Here is a 21,333-nt window from a genome sequence, read left to right as displayed (position 1 = left end):
TATGATTCCAGAGGATGACATATTAGAAAATTCAGTAAGGGGCGGGGATCGTACACGGGTGAGCTGAGTTCGGATTTTAGGGAGTAGTTTAGGTTAATAAAAACTTATCATTCTATCAGATTTAGTTGTTATGAGTTGTTAGATTAAGTTTAGAATTATTTAATTACTTTTAACTAGTGTAGATCCCGCGCAAATGCGCGGTAAATATAGACCTTTTAATTTTTAGTGTATTAGTTATAGATTTTAGATTTATATTTCGCGAATTTTTATAAAAAATAAATAATATTAAAATTAATCAAAAGAATTGAATAATTCCATGAATTGTGTTTTTTATGAAAATATTTTAACTACAATAAATTTTTTTTAAAAAAAAATTCGTCACGAATTTAATAATAGGAGATATAGTTTTTATGTATAGATTATTTTAAATGGAAAATTAGTTTAATAAATGAAAATCTAATTTGTTTCAATATATAAGTTTGAGTACTTTGGAGGGAAAACTTTAGAGAAGTTGTATTCTCTTAGTATATAGGAGGAAGTATATAGGAGGATTTATACTTTTAAAATTTGCACCTCATTAATATTTATCAGTTCACTCAATTGTATTTTGATATGAAACAAAAAAAATGAAATTGAAAACTAATAAAAAAAATTATTTAAGTTGTGAATTTTTTTTAGTGAATGTTTTTGGTCACGAAGCTAATAGTAAGCATGTGTCAAGTTATTCTCTACAGTAATAATTATTAAATTATTGAAAAAATTAGCAACTTATACTTTATAATTTAATATCAATTTTGTTTTATTTTAATGAAAAAATCGTAATAATGAAATTATTTAAAAAATTAGAGTTTATTTATAAGAATATATTCATTGAAAAGATAATAATGTAATGAAAGAAAATTTTATTTATTACCTTATTTAGCTAGATGCTTTTGGAGGGAAAACTAAGAGAATTTTTATTCTCTTAGTAGTAGGGGAGATTAGGTTAAGAGTCTTGTCGGTTAAGAAGACGTTAGGTATTTATAGGGATGTTTCTACGTTATTTTTTAGTCAGTTAATAAAGCGGGACGGGGATGTAGCAAATTAACCCCATAACTTATGAATTATGTGCAAATCAGCCCCTTAAATTTCACTTGTAACAAATTAGCCTCATAACTTTTCAAAAATGTGCAATTAAGCACAAATCAAGTTTTTTACCATTTTTTTAACTAAAACCTATTTTTTCTATTATAAAAACTATTATAAATATATTTCTTAAATAATTAAATATAGTATTTACGTATTCAACGAAAAAAACGAACTAATTTTAATATAAACAAAAATTTGGTCATGTAACTTTTCACTATAACATCATTAACAATTCTCATATCAGGAAAAAATTTCGCCAAAATAAATTAGAAAAAATATTTGAACATGGTTTTTAATAAATAAGAATTTTGGGATTAAAATCTAATAATAATTTTGATTTTCAATAATAGTAAAATATTTAATTAGCAAATTTTATACTTAAAAATAAAATATGTGGTTAATTGCACATTACGAGAAACTTATGGGATTGATTTACTACATTTATAAGTGTTCCGGGTGTAATTCCAGAGCAAGTATCGTTACCACCCGTGGCTTGTAGAATAATGTCTTGAGTTGAACCCTTCTTGTCTCTATCGTTCCTCTCGGCTTCTCCTGCAACAATGAACGAACTGAGGGCTTGGCTTTGTGCCAAGCGTACTCACTCCGACGCTCAAGTCAGTAAACTTAAAGGATTAAGCTGTGTTACTTGGCTAGGTATGTATTGTAGAGAGATAAAGATGATATTACCAGATGAATAGTGTATTTAGGTTAAGTTGTGGGATCCTTTCCTCAATGAAGGTTGAGGAGTATTTATAGACTTTCACCTTTTGTCACGTAGTGGCCAAGTGGCCAAGTGGCTAGCAGGTGGAAAGACCGTTCTACCCTCGGCCGATGGACCTATGGCAGGCCGGCCGACGGGTCTTGGATATGAGTACGCGGATATGTGTCCCGGTGGGCTAGGTGCCGGTAGGGACCCGGTGACAGTAGATGGATTGCGTCGGCTAAGGGTCATCGATATGTTGACTTTCTTTGTGGATGTCTCGACCTTGCTCAGTGTGTTGACTTGGTCAACGGTGCAGAATATGCCCCATCAATTTGCCCCCAGCGTAGTCTATGCCGTGGTATGGGCTCCGATGTATGCTGAGCATATATTCTGCACAAGTAAAAATTTCTTCATCGGCGAGCATCTTCGTCGGCTTGGTCATGTTGAGGCCGTACCATATACCATATCCCCCCTCCACATGGATGCGTAAAGGGCATCCGATGTGGAAAAGAAACATGACGCTGGCCGAGACCGGGGCTGAGAGCGCCGGTTGATTTTGATTGCCCCCGGCCGGTGCTTCCTAGCTTGGTTGATCAGGTGGCCGGCGGAGACTAGATACCTAGGAATTTGTTGAGGAAGATGAATAGTCGAAGAGATGTGAATGGGCGTGTTGAAGACGCTTGGTCACTGTTGCATTGATTGACGTTTAACTGTTGCGACGATTGACACTCCGTGGTTGCATGCTCGACACGTGTCTGCTCGCTGATTGGCTGTCGCTTCATGGGCTGTGCTCTGATTGGTTCTTCTTCATGGGCTTTTTCCCTATAAATAGGGCAGTTTTTCCGTGATTTTGGTCGCTAATTTCATTTCCTCAAATTTTCTCCAAAATCTTCATCTTTCTTAAACTTTCAAGGGCTTCCTTTCCTTCCAATCTTCAGAGTCTTTGATCCGGCGAGTGGGGGAGATTGAGAAGCTGCTAGGGGCCGAGAGGGCCAAGGTGGAGGAAGCTGATGCCGCTACTGGCAGGATGATGGGAGAGCGGGACAAGTACAAGGATGCTTATGACGCCGTGGCTGCCAAGGGAGAAAAGTGGAAGGATCTGTTCCACAACCAGGCCGAGGCGCTCAGGGACGCGCAGGCTGCCCTTGATCAAAAGGAGAAGGATATCGAAATGCTTCAAGATGTTCTTCTCCCTAAAATGTGCGCCCAATTCCGGGACCAGGCCGAGGAAGCGGCCAGGGAGGCAATAAAAAGACTCGTCCCCGAGGGCTCTTTCCCGTGGGATAAATTTGAACAACTTACGGACGAGATGGCGATCTTTGAAGAGGCGGCGGCTGCAGAGAAGGCGAGAGCGCGAAGGCGGCTCGGATAGGCGAGGCCAAGGCGGCCCATGATGCGAAAGTGAAGGAGGGTGAGAGGTCAAGTTGCTTGAAGATGTTCGGCTTCCTCAAAGCCGACCACCGAAGATGCTTTGTTGCTGCGACGGAGGGCGACAACGAACGAGCATAGGGAGACGGGCGGTCGTCACCGGACTCACCCGGCGTCTCGGATAGCTTTAGGCGTTCGGGGCCAATTATTGAGCCTTCTCTCCCTGCCATCCTTTTGGCGCTTCAAATCCCAAGTCTGTAACCTTTTGTTTTTTTGTTTCCTCGCTTTTTGTAAAGCTCTGGTAGGTAGAGTTTAGGCTATCCTTATGGGGACGGCCGTCGTTTGTACTCTCCTTGCAATCATTTTTAATAAATTTATCTTATCGGCCTTTGGCTTGGCCGGGGCTTTGATCACGATTCCTCGTTTGTCTCTTTGCGTTATTAATTGAGTGCCTTCGTTTTTACACTCGGCATGACCGAGGCAGCTTGAATGCATGTCTCAACTGTGTTTAACGTCTTTAGCGTTCGTAACTGTAGGCATATTGACCGCTAGATTGGCGTCTCAATTGCACTGAGTATACGTTTCTTCTTTAGCGTATCGGCCGACGTGTTCCCCGTCGCTCTCGGCTTTGGCCGAGGTAATCGGGGTTGCGGCTTCGATAGCGTTCTTAACTGTGTAGGCATATTGACCGCTTTGATTGGCGTCTCAATTGCGCTGAGTATACGTTTCTTTTTAGCGTATCGACCGGCGTGTTCCCCGTCGCTCTCGGTTTTGACCGAGGTAATCGGGGTTGCGGCTTCGATAGCGTTCGTAACTGTGTAGGCATATTGACCGCTTTGATTGGCGTCTCAATTGCGCTGAGTATACGTTTCTTTTTAGCGTATCGACCGGCGTGTTCCCCGTCGCTCTCGGTTTTGACCGAGGTAATCGGGGTTGCGGCTCCGATAGCGTTCGTAACTGTGTAGGCATATTGACCGCTTTGATTGGCGTCTCAATTGCACTGAGTATACGTTTCTTCTTTAGCGTATCGGCCGACGTGTTCCCCGTCGCTCTCGGTTTTGACCAAGGTAATCGGGGTTGCGGCTTCGATAGCGATTCTTCTCTTTGAGTTCCTGCCGGGTGGCAATTTGTGGAGGGGACGAACACTTTGACGGGAAACTTGGGCGATTTATTTGTTTATGATCGTGCGTTGGGGTGTCCACAATGGGTTTGGACACCTCCGTCGCTATACAAAGTATTTTCTCAAGTTATCGGTGTTCCAATGGCTCATCAAAGGCACGCCTCCCATGTCTGTCAGTCGGTATGTACCCGGCCTCATCTCTTCGACCACTTTGTAGGGACCCTCCCAGTTGGCCGTCAGTTTACCATGAATATTTCCTTTGTTGGTGGCAGCCGACTTCCTTAGGACTAGGTCTCCCACTTTTAAGTCCCTTTTGTGGACCCTGCGGTTGTAGGCTCTCTTCATCCGGTTTTGGTATACGGCCAAGTTGAGGCGTGCGGTATTTCGGCTTTCTTCGACCAGGTCTAGGGAGGCTCTCAGGCCTTCCTCGTTCTCAACCGGGTTGAAGGTGGCCGTTCAATGTTGGCACCGCGGCTTCAATTGGTAGGATCGCCGGAACCGTAGACTAGGTGGAAGGGGTGTACCCGTTGCTTCTTTCTCCGTGGTCCGAAGGGACCACAGGACGCCGGGTAGTTCATCGGCCCACCTTCCCTTAAGGTCTTCAACCGTCTTCTTCAAACCGTTGAGGATTGTTTTGTTGGCCGCCTCCGCCGCCCGTTGCTCGTGGGTGGCGGACGGAGGAGTACGCAAACTTGATGCCAAGCTCCTCTAACCGCTTCATTATCGTCGCTCCAAAACTCTCGGCCGTGGTCAAATACCATAACTTGGGGTAATCCGGCGAGTTATAACATTTTCCCGATCACCTTTCGACGGCTGCTGTGGTCTTCGGCCGGCATCTTTGCTACGGCTTCAACCCATTTTGTGAAGTAATCGACGGCGACGATTAAGAACTTCCTTCCTCCGGAGGCCGTTGGGAACGGCCCTAGCATGTCCATCCCCCACTGTGCGAAAGGAAGGGGACTAAGCACCGGTTGTAGGTCCCCGGAGGGAGCGTGTATCACGGGGCATGCATCGACGATTCGTGCACTTCTTGGTCTTCGTTCTGGAATCTTGAAGCATGGTGGGCCAGAAGTAGCCGGCTCGGAGAGCTTTGTGGGCTAGTGTTCTTGCCCCCATGTGATGTCCACAGATGCCTTCGTGAATCTCTGTCGATGCTCGATTCTGCGTCGGTGGACCGACACACTTCAGAGTGGTCTTATTACGGATTTTCTCGTACGCTTCCCCTTCGAACACCAAGTACCTGGCGGCGATCCTTTTCATTTTGGCCGAGGGATTGCGGCCCTCCGTGTAATTCACCCGTAAGTTTGTATTTCATTATCGGAGTCATCCACGTTGTCTCGGTCTCTATGTTACCCACCATGCCGACGGTCTCGGTGATGCTTTTCGCATTCCCGATATCTACTAGCACGGTTCGGTGACATTCTTGATGGTTGAGCCGGCGATTTGGAGAGAGCGTCGGCCCGGTTGTTCTCGGATCTGGGAACGCAATGGATTTGGAAAGATTTCAACTTTGCTATGTCGGCTTTTACCCTCTCTAGGTACCTTACCATTCCGTCGTCTCGAGCCTCAAACTCCCCTCGATTTGGTTAGTAACCAACAAAGTGAGTCCGTCTTCAACACAATGTGTTCTGCTCCGTGACCCTAGCTAGCTCGACTCCGGTTATCACCGCCTCGTATTCGGATTCATTGTTCGAGGCCGAGAAGGTGAATTTCAAGGCGTACTCAAACTCGTCTCCGTTTGGGCTGATGATAAGGATGCCGGCTCCCGAGCCGTTCGTCGTGGAGGAGCCGTCGGTGTAGACTTCCCATATGCCTGGGTTTGGCACTTCCTGATACGTGCATTCGGCCAGGAAGTCTGCAAGTGCTTGCCCCTTTATCGAAGGCCTTGGTTTGTCTTGAATGCCGAAACCAGAGAGTTCCACGCCCATTTGATGAGCCTCGCGGATTGTTCGAATTTTTCCAAAGCTTTCTCCAACGGCTGATCGGTTAGGACCGTCACGGGGTGTGCGTCGAAGTAGGGTTTTAACTTCCTTGTGGCAACGACGACGGCGAAGGCTGCTTTTTCGATTAGTGGGTAATTTCTCTCGGCGAACAACATGTATGGTGACAAAGTAGATTGGGTGTTCTTTGTTTGTCTTCTTCCCCGATGATCACGGATCGACCGTGGCCGAGGTAATCGCTATGTATAGGTATAGCATCTCCCCGATGTCGGCACAGACGAGTTGGGAGAGTCGAAGATGAGCTTTCGATTGCTTGAAAGCCGTGCTCTGTTCCTCCCCCCAGCTGAAGTCTTTATTTCCTTTCAACACTTTGAAGAAGGGGGTGCTCTTGTCGGCTGACCGAGAGATGAAACGGGCGAGCGCCGCCATTCTTCCTGGTCAAGATCATAACCTCTTTCCGATTCCTTGGTTCGGCAGGTCTAGGATTGCTTGGACTTTGTCCGGATTTGCATCGATGCCTCCGCACCGACAAGTCGCCGAGGAATTTGCTGCCGGACACGAAGTTGCATTTCATTGGGTTGAGCTTCATCTTGTATTTCCTTAGTGAACAAAACGTTTCGTGTAAATCGGCCAGTGCTCGTCGGACTTGCTTTTTACAATAGCATCGTCGACGTAAGCCTCAATGTTTCGTCCTTTTTGGTTTTGGAACACTTTGTCCACCAGCCTGGTGTACGTTGCTCCGGCGTTCTTCAAACCAAACGGCATCATTTTGTACATGTATGTGCCGTTGGCGGTGATAAATGCGCATTTAGGCATGTCTTCCTCGGCCATAAACACTTGGTGATACCCCGAGAAGGCGTCCGGCAGGCTCAAAGATGGTGTAGCCCGCCGTGGCGTCGATTAAACTATCTATTCGAGGCAAGGGATAACAATCTTTGGGGCATGCTTTATTAAGGTTGGTAAAGTCTACACACATTCTCCATGCCCCCGATGACTTCTTCACCATTACAACATTGGCTAACCACTCGGGATAAGTACAAGGCATGATGAAACCTGCCGCTAGTAATTTATCTACTTCGGCTTTGATGGCCTCGTCCTTCTCGGCCGAGGAGTTCCTCATTCTCTGCTTGACTGGGCGAGCGGTGGAGAGTACGTTCAGCTTGTGAACAATCACCTCCCGATTCACGCCTGGCATCTCGGCCGCTGAGTATGCGAAAACATCTTTGTTCTTCCTTAGCAGATCCAGGAGGTCGGCTCTGAATTTTGGTTCCAGGTTGACACCGACGGTTACGGTGCGGCCCGGATCAATCTCTACCTCCTCGGTCTCTGCTCCTTCGACCATGCCGATGGTCCGGTCGTTCCCGATCCGGGGGTGTACTTTGTATCCGGAACGATTTTAGTTCGAAGCGGCGCTCTCACCCTCACTAGATACCTTATCGTCTCGTAGTCCTGGGCTTCGCGCTCTCCTCTGATCTGGTTAGTCACGAGGAGCGAATCTGTCTTCACCATGATACGTTCTGCCCCGGCGGCTTTAGCTAGCTCAATTCCGGTTATCACCGCCTCGTATTTGGATTCTTTGTTTGAGGCGTGCTCGAATACGTCTCCGTTTGGGCTGATGATAACGATGTCGGCCTTCGAGCTATTCGTCGCGGAGGGGCCGTTAGCATAAACCTCCCATAAACCGGGATCTTCCTCTTTTTTCGAGATGAGCTTATGTGCCTCCCCCCGTCCGAGACATATATCAATGTCGGGGCCGGATGGATATTACAAACGTCGATTTCGCTCAAGGTGACCCGGCCTATGAGAACGTCGTAGGCAGGCGTGCCGTCGATGACTACGAATTTAGACATAACATTCTTGGCTGTACCTCCCTCGCCGAACCTCACCGCCAAACTGACTGACCCCAGGGGTGCCAGTAGCCCCGAAAAAGCCGTACAACGGGTTGGTGCGGGGCTCAAATCTTCAATCCTCGCACCGAGGCCGAGAAAGCATTCTCTGTTCATAACATTCGTGTAGGCGCTGTGTCAATCGGGCACCCCTTCACCAAGTGGTTGGCTATGTCTAGGTGGACCATAAGTGGGTCGCTATGAAGAGCGACGACTCCCTCGTAGTCCTCCTGTCCGATGGTCATATCGGGGATGTTGGAAGCGGGGGTTCTTGTGTTGGGCACAAAGTTGATGGCCCGATAAGGTTCATCCAGTGCCGTTTGTGCCCGGGAGCGGACCCACCGCTCTCGTTGTCCCCGATGATGACATTGACTACTCCTACTCGCTCGGAGCGGACTTGCTATTTGATCCGCCGATCCGGTTTTTGGCCTCTCGGCAACATATTTGCCGAGGCTCCCCATCCGGATCGGCTCTTCAATGGCATCCTTCGTGTCGGCAATCGTTGGTTAAGAGTCCTGGTGTGGCCGTGGTACTCACGATCGGCTCGTGTCACCGTCACTCCTCGGCCTAGGGGGTCTTTCCCATTTCCGGCCCTCGTTCTTGCTCAAAGCGAAGACCTCGGCGGCCGACACGACTAGGGGTGTGATCATCGTACCGTTTTTGTAGTATGTTCCCGAGCTCCCCGCATCCGCCGAGCTTTGTTTCTGGCGGACTTTTACGACCGTGACCTATTATTTTCACGGCGTCTTTCACCGGACCGTGACCCGTTGTTGTCACGGCGTCTTTCGTTCGGGTTATCCTCCCGGCGCTCTTCTTTTCGAGTGCTCGGCCTCGCTGGGGCCTACCCGGTCTTGTGGTAGTCTTCTACCTTGATGGCTTGGTCGCCCAACTTCCCGGCGGCGTCCAAACCTAGGCCTCCGTACTTGATGAGCTCATTTTTAAATCTCCCCTTGGGAGGCCCTTCATCGATCGAAGGCCGCCGATTCGGGATTGATTTCTCGAATCTGCTGGACCTTTCCGTCGAACCTCTTCACATAGTTTCGTAGAGACTCGCCTCCCTCCTGTTTGATAGTTAGGAGGTCCGATGTCTCCACGGCCCTTCTCTTATTGCAAGAGTACTGGGCTAGAAAGGCGTCCCTTAGGTCGGCGTAATAATGTACCGAGCCGTCGGGAAGCCCTTTGTACCAGCTCTGAGCCATCCCATGCAAAGTTGTTGGGAAAACTCGGCACCAGACCTCATCAGGCTGTTCCCATACCGACATGTAAGACTCGAAAGCCTCAGCGTGGTCGGATGGATCACTATCTCCTTTGTATGAAATAGGTGGCAACTTGAGCTTAGTTGGCACCGGGACTTCTAGGACGTAGGCGTTGAGGGGCTGCCTAACCACGTGTCGAACGACACGCGGCGATCGGCTCCTCGCATCCCTAACCTGGCTCCTCCCCCCGTAGCGGGAGGGGCTCCTTCTTCGACTCGGACTTCTTCTCCAACTCTGCTGAGTCGGACTCCTCTGGCTCCTTCGGGGTGAGCCTCGTTCGTGTGGCGGGGACGCTGTCCTCCCACGAGTGCGGGAAGGACTTAGGTCTACCGCGCCCATTTTGGGCTCCCCCGGCGTCTTGGCTGGGTCAGCTTCTCCTAGTGCTCCGTTCAAATTTCTTGGAGTCACGTTTAGGGCCCTGGTCTCCTGGACAGTTTCCGCCGCTCTTGTCGGCGTGACAGTGTGAGCGGGCGTATTACTGATTAGGTCCAGGAGCATTTTCAGTTTTGCTATGTCAACCACATGCCCCATGATGGCGACCTGGTTGGCTGGCAGCGGCGTGTCGGGTATTATTGGCATCCCGAACTCTGGTTGGATTACTCCGCGGTGGAGGGCTGCACGACTCCAGAGTTGTTGAAAGCATCATCTTGGTAGAACGCGGTTTCGTCGGTCACGACTGCGTCTTGTTGTTTCGACATTTTCTTAGCTTTTTGGGTGGGTTTTTGTTGTTTTCTTTTTTTTTTGTTTGGGAATGAATATGACTAGCTTCTAGTGTCTGTCCCCACAGACGGCGCCAATTGTTCCGGGTGTAATTCCAGAGCAAGTATCGTTACCACCCGTGGCTTGTAGAATAATGTCTTGAGTTGAACCCTTCTTGTCTCTATCGTTCCTCTCGGCTTCTTCTGCAACAATGAACGAACTGAGGGCTTGGCTTTGTGCCAAGCGTACTCACTCCGACGCTCAAGTCAGTAAACTTAAAGGATTAAGCTGTGTTACTTGGCTAGGTATGTATTGTAGAGAGATAAAGAGGATATTACCAGATGAATAGTGTATTTAGGTTAAGTTGTGGGATCCTTTCCTCAATGAAGGTTGAGGAGTATTTATAGACTTTCACCTTTTGTCACGTAGTGGCCAAGTGGCCAGGTGGCTAGCAGGTGGAAAGACCGTTCTACCCTCGGCCGATGGACCTATGGCAGGCCGGCCGACGGGTCTTGGATATGAGTACGCGGATATGTGTCCCGGTGGGCTAGGTGCCAGGCCGGGACCCAGCTGACAGGCCGATGGATTGCGTCGGCTAGGCTGTCTGATATGTTGACTTTGCTGTGGATGTCTCTGACCTTGCTCAGTGTGTTGACTTGGTCAACGGTGCAGAATATGCCCCATCAATAAGGTAAGGGGCTTGATTCCACGTAGTATCAAACTTATGAGGGTGATTTGCTATATTTCCCGTCAAGAAAGTTAATAAAAAGTTACAGATTTACCAACAGGTTGTTTGAAATCCCCGAGTTAGATTTTGAATAGGTCTTCAATCCAATTCATTAAACCATACGAAATAGGTCTTTCGTAGGGTTTTATCCTTTGTTTTCGTTGTTTCTTTGTTTTGTTGTTGTTTCGTTTCAATCACAAAAATACCAAAAAAAAAAAACAAATCTGTTTGTTCCGCTTCCGCATATACGTAAATGAATTTTTTTTTCGTATCTTCCCCAATGGTTATGTTGTAGTTAGGTAATTTATGTAAATTGCAAGCAGGTTTAAAAATTATACCATTGGAGTTGCTCAGGTCTAAGAGTTTGTAGCTAAGCCCATTATACTACTCCCTCTGTTTCGGTCATTTATTTATCAAATCTACAGAGATAAGGGGGCCATTTGTGGTGGTTGTTGTTGGACGACAAGTGAACATGAATGAACGTGGAATATCAAATTACCAATTAGAAACATTCCTAATATAGAAAAGTAAATAATGAATAAGACACTAAAAAATCGAGTAGGTCACAAATAACCGGGATGAAGGGAATACATTTCTTGATGGAGGGTTCCTTGGAACATGTAATTATACAGTTTTCAAATTCTTATTTAATCGAAGAGATTCTAACCATGTGGTTAAGAAAAAAGTATAGTGAATAATAGGTTACAGATTTGAATCCAACCACCCTAATATTGGGGCATATCAATACTATATATTAAATCCAGAAACCAAGGGACTTCAATGTAATTAAAGAAAGTTATACAAATTAATTATACTATATAGTTTTAAATCACTAGCACCATGTGATGGACCCGATTAAGGGATCTCAATGCAAATATTATATAGTTTGGGTTAAAATTAAATTAGATAGAAGCTTGGTAACTTTCCTAAACATTTGTAAGAGACTAAAACATGGTCAATTTCCTTAAAATAAAAAAATTAATTAAGATAGTCAATTTCCTTAAAATAAAATAATTAATTAAGATGGTCAATTTCAAGGAGACTAAAAGAAAAAAGATGCTTGGTAATTTTCCTAAATATTTATAGAAGGCTAGAAGATGGTCAAGTTCATTAAAATAAAATAATTAATTAGTATAAACATGCACACTTATGGTATTAATTATTATCATCATAAAATTATATATTAAATTTAAAATCTATGCAATTTTATTAAACTTTATAGTTTATTGGATGTATAAAGATGTTAATTATTTAACATACAGAAATATAACATAAGTAGGTTATAAATAATTCAAGTTAGATTCCATAATATATAATATTGCACAATTCTTTCGATTTGATTTAACGCATATATGTAATATATTTATATAAATATATAATCCTCTTAAAATTGCAATAATCCTCTTAAAATTGCATGCCTAAGTAGTAAAAGTAATTTCGCCAGAAAAGAATTGTAGTAACATTGGATATAGTTATATGATAGTAATCACTCATTTGAATAGTAAAAGTAACAATATTATCAGCGAAATTAGTGAAAGTGGTAGAAACAACAACGGAAGTAGTGAAATAATCAATATTAATAAGACAATAGTGAAAGTAACAATAGTTACGGCGGGAGTAGTGAAATTATCAATATTAATGCGGCAGTAGTGACAGTAACAATAATTACGGCGGGAGTAGTGAAAGTAACAATGATTACGGGAAAGTAGTGAAATGTTATTACTATTGTTTCATTAATAAGAGTAAAATATTAATAGCGGGAGTAGTGGATTTATCTCAAAATTTATTTCATCGTAATTTTAGGATATGTCATTGAAAAATGTATTATTGATAAATTTATGGGTTATGCAAGATGTAGCCCGAGCGAAGCCGGGCAGCAATACTAGTTATATAACAAGCCTAAAACAAGTCCGGAGCAGCTCAAACGAAGTAATGACCAGGTCAATGTCACTATGTCAGTCCAAGTAGTAAAAATCAGCCCGACTTGAGTCGAGGTTCACTCAAGTAGTCCATAACCAATATGCCTAATCCATACTAGCTTGAAATAATTACCTTGAAAAATAATACTTATATCATTACAATTGCTATATTACTATATTTACTCCTTACTGTATTTGTCAATAATTTAATAGACTACAATGCAAATTGTTGTAACGGAGGCGTCCCGTTACCCAAACAGTTAATTGATAAGGCGATAAGAACAATAAATAACGAATGTAAATAAAGTTGACACAAAGATTTACGTGGTTCACCAGTAAAATAACTGGCTACGTCCACCTTGCGAGGAAATCAAATTTCACTATTGTGGAGAAAATAGTACAACAGTAGACCGATACACACGCGCTCAATATGAGCCAAAAGTATACCCTATTCTACCAACAAATATAGTAGTCTCAAAGGAACAAAAGAGACTACCCCAATAAGACGAAGGACAAATAATCTTGAGGCCTACCAAGATCTGAACAAACTCCTCCGATCTTCAAAGACAGACGAACACCAATAATAGAGCCCGGAACAAACTGAGTTTTCTTCTTCAGAAGGAACCTCACAAATTGACCCTCTTTATTGTGCTCTCAAATCTCTCTCTTAATTAACCTAGAATAAAACTTGGGTCTTTATATACTTATTCCACCCAAGATAAAATATCTAGACTAAATAAAGAATAAACTAATAGGAAATTAATCACTAATTTCCTAATACAAAGCTCATACCGACTACGGTCAACTACTTACCATACTAAATCCAAAGACCTAGAATACAAGCCCAAAGACTAAATAAGGCTAAAAAAGTGCATGGGACCCACTAGCTTTTCAAGTGGCATCCAAAGACCTGACACTCATGCACAACCTCGCCATACATCAGTATCTTCCGCGACTCGCAAGAAAACAGTGCGAAACTCGTCTTCTTTTTTTATTCTTGTCTTTGCTTAGTCCGTCTTCGACACAAATTCAAGGCATAAATTCCTAACAAATCTCCACCTTGACTTGAATTACCCAAAAACGAATCAAACCCAAATCAGCTTCAATAGAATCGATCCTCAAGTCACTATCTGTCCCGATAGTCTCCACTTGACTTGAACACAACCCACAAAATGGACAAACGAACCAAGTGTGCAACAAATGTGACCAACATACGAAGTACCCAATGTAGTAAGCTGAAAACTACCAATTGTACTAAGTACCCAACATATCTTCATACCAATAGGAAGGCCAAACGTAGCAAACTCCGAAGAGGACAAAAGCTACCAAAACGCCAACACAAATATATGAGATACCAAACGTCACTAAGATGGAACGGTGTACCAAAACAACACACACAAGACTCCAAAACAAAATCTCCTCCAAACTACATGGCTAAATGTACCGTCGTACCAAACTGTCCAAAAAAAACACAAACGCCATGAACAAAACAAATATCTCACTTGAGTATACTAGGTGTCATGACCACCACGAAAATGCCTACACCAAGGCAACAAAACTCAAGTCGAAACCAAACAAAAACAACATTCTAAGCGAGCACAAATTACCTCCATCAAGGTACAAATTGTTAGACAAGATAGTCCAACCCAAAAGCTCCAAAGAATAAACTCCCGTCGAAGTTTCAAATGACCCCTTACGAGGTCCCAAACGGCTCTCTTTCAAGAGCCACAACAACTCCACCGAGCCCCAAACCGCCCCCACCTCTTGGGGCACGACCGCCTCATTGAGGCGAAGAGACAAAAGTAGATAGCTTGTCTTGAGAACCCTGTAGCTTGACCTGTACCGGAATAGACTCCACCTTACTGTCAACACTACCATTCTCACTAAAGCTATCCAAACCCGAATTATCCAGAATATCACCAAGTGACCCAAACTGGATGTGCTTCAAAGTATCATTCACATATCCAAGTTGCATATGCCCCAACTTAGACTCGAGAGAGACAGAAGAATGATTACCTGATGCTCCAACAAAAAGACAAAGGCCTTGAAGGACATAAATAGTTCCTTCCTTAACACCCCTTCAAGTAACAGAAGAACCCTTACCAACGCACAACGATCCACCATCACCTTGAAAACTGTAGCCCTGATCAACTAACATTCCAAGTGATACAAGATTTCTCTTCAAACGTGGAACATGCCTAACACCTTCTAGAAAGATAACAACACCATCACATGTCCTAACCCGAATAGTACCAACTCCAAGCACCTCACAAATAGACCCGTCACCCATAGCAACATTAGCCCCATGTGAAGCTTCATAAGAAGTAAACCATTCCCTAAAAGGACACATATGATAAACGCATCCCGTATCCAAAATCCAACTATCCGAAGAACGTGGAACAACATCAACAACGAGAGCATAATCTTCCTCAGAATCGTATTTGGCAACCTTTTGTGCAACAAATGAAAACACCACTTCCTTCAACTTAGGACACCGATTTTTCCAATGACCTGGTTCTTTGCAAGATTGCGCACATTCTTACGAGGACCCTTAGACTTGGCTTTACCCTTACTATAACCCTCCGAATTAACAACAAGCCCTACAGGACTACTGTCTACAACACCACCTGACGCTACTCGGCGCAAATCCCTAGTGTGAAGCGCTGACCTCACTTCCTCTAGGGTCAAAGAATCTTTACCAACAACAAAAGACTTCACAAAAGTCTCAAACGAATTTGGCAAAGAAACTAACAAAATTAAGGCAGCATCCTCATCATCTACCTTAACATCTAAATTACGTAAATCAAGTAAAATAGAGTTAAGACGGTCTAGATGGTCCTTGAGAGACGTACCTTCCTGCATACGAAGACCAAACAAACGCTGCTTAAGAAGCAACTTGTTGGTTAGAGTCTTTGTCATATACAAAGATTCCAACTTCAACCACAAACCTATAGCAGTTTCCTCATCGGCAACCTCAACCATAACGTGATCAGATAAACATAACGAATTAAAGAATGAGCCTTCTCCTCCAAGACTACATCTCGCATCTGTCTTTGCTTTGTCTTTGTTGCATCGACGAACTACCCGCTGAATTTGCCTTTGAGATAACGGACCAGGCGCCTTGCTTTGTCTAAGCAAAGCTCTCATCTTTAACTGCCACAGCCCAAAACTATTTCTCCCAGTGAACTTTTCAACATTCAAAACATTCGTAGACGACATCTTTTCACCTGAAAATCAAGAAACCCAAATAACGCCTAAAAAACACAACTAACGCGGAAGCAAATCCCAAATCAGAACCTTAGCTCTGGTGCCAATTGTTGTAACGGAGGCGTCCCGTTACCCAAACAGTTAATTGATAAGGCGATAAGAACAATAAATAACGAATGTAAATAAAGTTGACACAAAGATTTACGTGGTTCACCAGTAAAATAACTGGCTACGTCCACCTTGCGAGGAAATCAAATTTCACTATTGTGGAGAAAATAGTACAACAGTAGACCGGTACACACGCGCTCAATATGAGCCAAAAGTATACCCTATTCTACCAACAAATATAGTAGTCTCAAAGGAACAAAAGAGACTACCCCAATAAGACGAAGGACAAATAATCTTGAGGCCTACCAAGATCTGAACAAACTCCTCCGATCTTCAAAGACAGACGAACACCAATAATAGAGCCTTAACAAACTGAGTTTTCTTCTTCAGAAGGAACCTCACAAATTGACCCTCTTTATTGTGCTCTCAAATCTCTCTCTTAATTAACCTAGAATAAAACTTGGGTCTTTATATACTTATTCCACCCAAGATAAAATATCTAGACTAAATAAAGAATAAACTAATAGGAAATTAATCACTAATTTCCTAATACAAAGCTCATACCGACTACGGTCAACTACTTACCATACTAAATCCAAAGACCTAGAATACAAGCCCAAAGACTAAATAAGGCTAAAAAAGTGCATGGGACCCACTAGCTTTTCAAGTGGCATCCAAAGACCGACACTCATGCACAACCTCGCCATACATCAGTATCTTCCGCGACTCGCAAGAAAACAGTGCGAAACTCGTCTTCTTTTTTTATTCTTGTCTTTGCTTAGTCCGTCTTCGACACAAATTCAAGGCATAAATTCCTAACAAATCTCCACCTTGACTTGAATTACCCAAAAACGAATCAAACCCAAATCAGCTTCAATAGAATCGATCCTCAAGTCACTATCTGTCCCGATAGTCTCCACTTGACTTGAACACAACCCACAAAATGGACAAACGAACCAAGTGTGCAACAAATGTGACCAACATACGAAGTACCCAATGTAGTAAGCTGAAAACTACCAATTGTACTAAGTACCCAACATATCTTCATACCAATAGGAAGGCCAAACGTAGCAAACTCCGAAGAGGACAAAAGCTACCAAAACGCCAACACAAATATATGAGATACCAAACGTCACTAAGATGGAACGGTGTACCAAAACAACACACACAAGACTCCAAAACAAAATCTCCTCCAAACTACATGGCTAAATGTACCGTCGTACCAAACTGTCCAAAAAAAACACAAACGCCATGAACAAAACAAATATCTCACTTGAGTATACTAGGTGTCATGACCACCACGAAAATGCCTACACCAAGGCAACAAAACTCAAGTCGAAACCAAACAAAAACAACATTCTAAGCGAGCACAAATTACCTCCATCAAGGTACAAATTGTTAGACAAGATAGTCCAACCCAAAAGCTCCAAAGAATAAACTCCCGTCGAAGTTTCAAATGACCCCTTACGAGGTCCCAAACGGCTCTCTTTCAAGAGCCACAACACTCCACTGGAGCCCCAAACCGCCCCACCTCTTGGGGCACATCGCCTCATTGAGGCGCAGAGACAAAAGTAGATAGCTTGTCTTGAGAACCCCGTAGCTTGACTGTGCCGGAATAGACTCCACCTTACTGTCAACACTACCATTCTCACTAAAGCTATCCAAACCCGAATTATCCAGAATATCACCAAGTGACCCAAACTGGATGTGCTTCAAAGTATCATTCACATATCCAAGTTGCATATGCCCCAACTTAGACTCGAGAGAGACAGAAGAATGATTACCTGATGCTCCAACAGTCAGCACAGTGCCTTGAAGGACATAAATAGTTCCTTCCTTAACACCCCTTCAAGTAACAGAAGAACCCTTACCAACGCACAACGATCCACCATCACCTTGAAAACTGTAGCCCTGATCAACTAACATTCCAAGTGATACAAGATTTCTCTTCAAACGTGGAACATGCCTAACACCTTCTAGAAAGATAACAACACCATCACATGTCCTAACCCGAATAGTACCAACTCCAAGCACCTCACAAATAGACCCACCCATAGCAACATTAGCCCCATGTGAAGCTTCATAAGAAGTAAACCATTCCCTAAAAGGACACATATGATAAACGCATCCCGTATCCAAAATCCAACTATCCGAAGAACGTGGAACAACATCAACAACGAGAGCATAATCTTCCTCGAATCGTATTTGGCAACCTTTTGTGCAAATGTGAAACAAACACCACTTCCTTCAACTTAGGACACCGATTTTTCCAATGACCTGGTTCTTTGCGATGATTTGCGACATTCTTACGAGGACCCTTAGACTTGGCTTTACCCTTACTATAACCCTCCGAATTAACAACAAGCCCTACAGGACTACTGTCTACAACACCACCTGACGCTACTCGGCGCAAATCCCTAGTGTGAAGCGCTGACCTCACTTCCTCTAGGGTCAAAGAATCTTTACCAACAACAAAAGACTTCACAAAAGTCTCAAACGAATTTGGCAAAGAAACTAACAAAATTAAGGCAGCATCCTCATCATCTACCTTAACATCTAAATTACGTAAATCAAGTAAAATAGAGTTAAGACGGTCTAGATGGTCCTTGAGAGACGTACCTTCCTGCATACGAAGACCAAACAAACGCTGCTTAAGAAGCAACTTGTTGGTTAGAGTCTTTGTCATATACAAAGATTCCAACTTCAACCACAAACCTATAGCGCTTTCCTCATCGCAACCTCAACCATAACGTGATCGATAAAAACATAACAGAATTAAAGAATGAGCCTTCTCCTCCAAGACTACATCTCGCATCTCTTTCTTTGTCTTTTTGTTGCATCGACGAACTACTCGCTGAATTTGCCTTTGAGATAACGTACCGACGCCTTGCTTTGTCTAAGCAAAGCTCTCATCTTTAACTGCCACAGCCCAAAACTATTTCTCCCAGTGAACTTTTCAACATTCAAAACATTCGTAGACGACATCTTTTCACCTGAAAATCAAGAAACCCAAATAACGCCTAAAAAACACAACTAACGCGGAAGCAAATCCCAAATCAGAACCTTAGCTCTGGTGCCAATTGTTGTAACGGAGGCGTCCCGTTACCCAAACAGTTAATTGATAAGGCGATAAGAACAATAAATAACGAATGTAAATAAAGTTGACACAAAGATTTACGTGGTTCACCAGTAAAATAACTGGCTACGTCCACCTTGCGAGGAAATCAAATTTCACTATTGTGGAGAAAATAGTACAACAAAAGAGACCAGACACACGCGCTCAATATGAGCCAAAAGTATACCCTATTCTACCAACAAATATAGTAGTCTCAAAGGAACAAAAGAGACTACCCCAATAAGACGAAGGACAAATAATCTTGAGGCCTACCAAGATCTGAACAAACTCCTCCGATCTTCAAAGACAGACGAACACCAATAATAGAGCCCGGAACAAACTGAGTTTTCTTCTTCAGAAGGAACCTCACAAATTGACCCTCTTTATTGTGCTCTCAAATCTCTCTCTTAATTAACCTAGAATAAAACTTGGGTCTTTATATACTTATTCCACCCAAGATAAAATATCTAGACTAAATAAAGAATAAACTAATAGGAAATTAATCACTAATTTCCTAATACAAAGCTCATACCGACTACGGTCAACTACTTACCATACTAAATCCAAAGACCTAGAATACAAGCCCAAAGACTAAATAAGGCTAAAAAAGTGCATGGGACCCACTAGCTTTTCAAGTGGCATCCAAAGACCTGACACTCATGCACAACCTCGCCATACATCAGTATCTTCCGCGACTCGCAAGAAAACAGTGCGAAACTCGTCTTCTTTTTTTATTCTTGTCTTTGCTTAGTCCGTCTTCGACACAAATTCAAGGCATAAATTCCTAACACAAATTCAAGTTATTGTAATAATTAATTAATATCTCTCTCCATACTAAAAGAATCAATTAATTTCTTATTTTGTCCTTTTTTTCTTTATAAATTCGTATGATTGTCAATAACTCTCTTAGGTTAGGGTAATAATTTCACATTTTTCACCATAAAAAGGGATGGGTAGAAGAAGAATGTCTCCAATTCAAGCTTCATGATTCACATCATATTATACAATCAATTACTCAACTACCAATTTTATGCAAATGTCGGTCCACTAACATGCCAGGTGGAAATATAACCGTGTTCTTTTTGTCCTTATATTGACTAGGTATGTAATTTAATCATCGCAAAATTTTGTTTTAGACAGGTTATTTTCATCTGAAACATTAAAATGTAATTTTATAACTATTTTATACTCAAATGTAATCAAAATGGTCCAATTAGTATTATATCTTATTGGTAATTTTTTTTTTCAAAAAATGATCACATTTGACTGTAACTGGTCTCAAAACCCGTCTTATTGGAATAGTTCATCTTAAGGAAGACCAACTCCTTAATCATGGCATAAAATACATTAATACACATCAGATTATGTATAGATTCTATAATTATATAGTCATTTATATTAGCTGGTACTAAATTTCTGGCTGCTAAGACTGAGTAATTTGATAACTTATAAAACTATCCAGCTAAGAACGTGCAGACTGCATTTGTTAATTTAATCATAGGATATATAATCTAAGACTTGGCCACATAGTATAGATTATCATGGTTGGCACGTTATTTCATGTAATCAATTGATGATTCATTTAGGATAAGATTTCCTATGTCATTTGTATCATTAAACAAAACAAATCAAATCTTATAGACTTGGGTTTCCTCTAAAATGGGAGATGAGAAGATAATTAGATATAGATGTAACTTGTGAGTAAGTTGTAACTTCGTAACTTGCAATTGAGTTGATTAAAACGGATAGTTTATATATTATACGAGTAGTTGTTTCAGATAAAAATGTACTCAATAATAAACACAAATTACACGAGATTAATGAGTGATTAAAGTAGTGTTAAGCTTGGTCCGATGTTATGGGTTCTTGAACTTGTTCTCTTCCTCTCGGCCTGATCATGAAACAAGGAATAAACCGAGCCTAGGGAGGTTTCGTCGTTTCGAGGAAATCCCCTCTGATGCTTAAGTCAGTCTTGGATTCTAGCTTGATTTGGGGCCGACTAGATTACTTGTGAGGAGTTATCCTTAGCCGACTATTTTAGTAAGAGAAAGTGTTTAGAGATCGAGCTAGAGAATGGATGCATCGAGATTCGAGAGTGAATTGTGTTTCTATTTATTGGAGATAAATATACGGACTGAAGGGACCCACGAGGTCCTG

The sequence above is a fragment of the Silene latifolia genome, chromosome 2 (genome assembly GCF_048544455.1).
Source record: "Silene latifolia isolate original U9 population chromosome 2, ASM4854445v1, whole genome shotgun sequence".
NCBI lineage: Eukaryota > Viridiplantae > Streptophyta > Magnoliopsida > Caryophyllales > Caryophyllaceae > Silene > Silene latifolia.
This window is presented reverse-complemented; position numbering follows the sequence as displayed.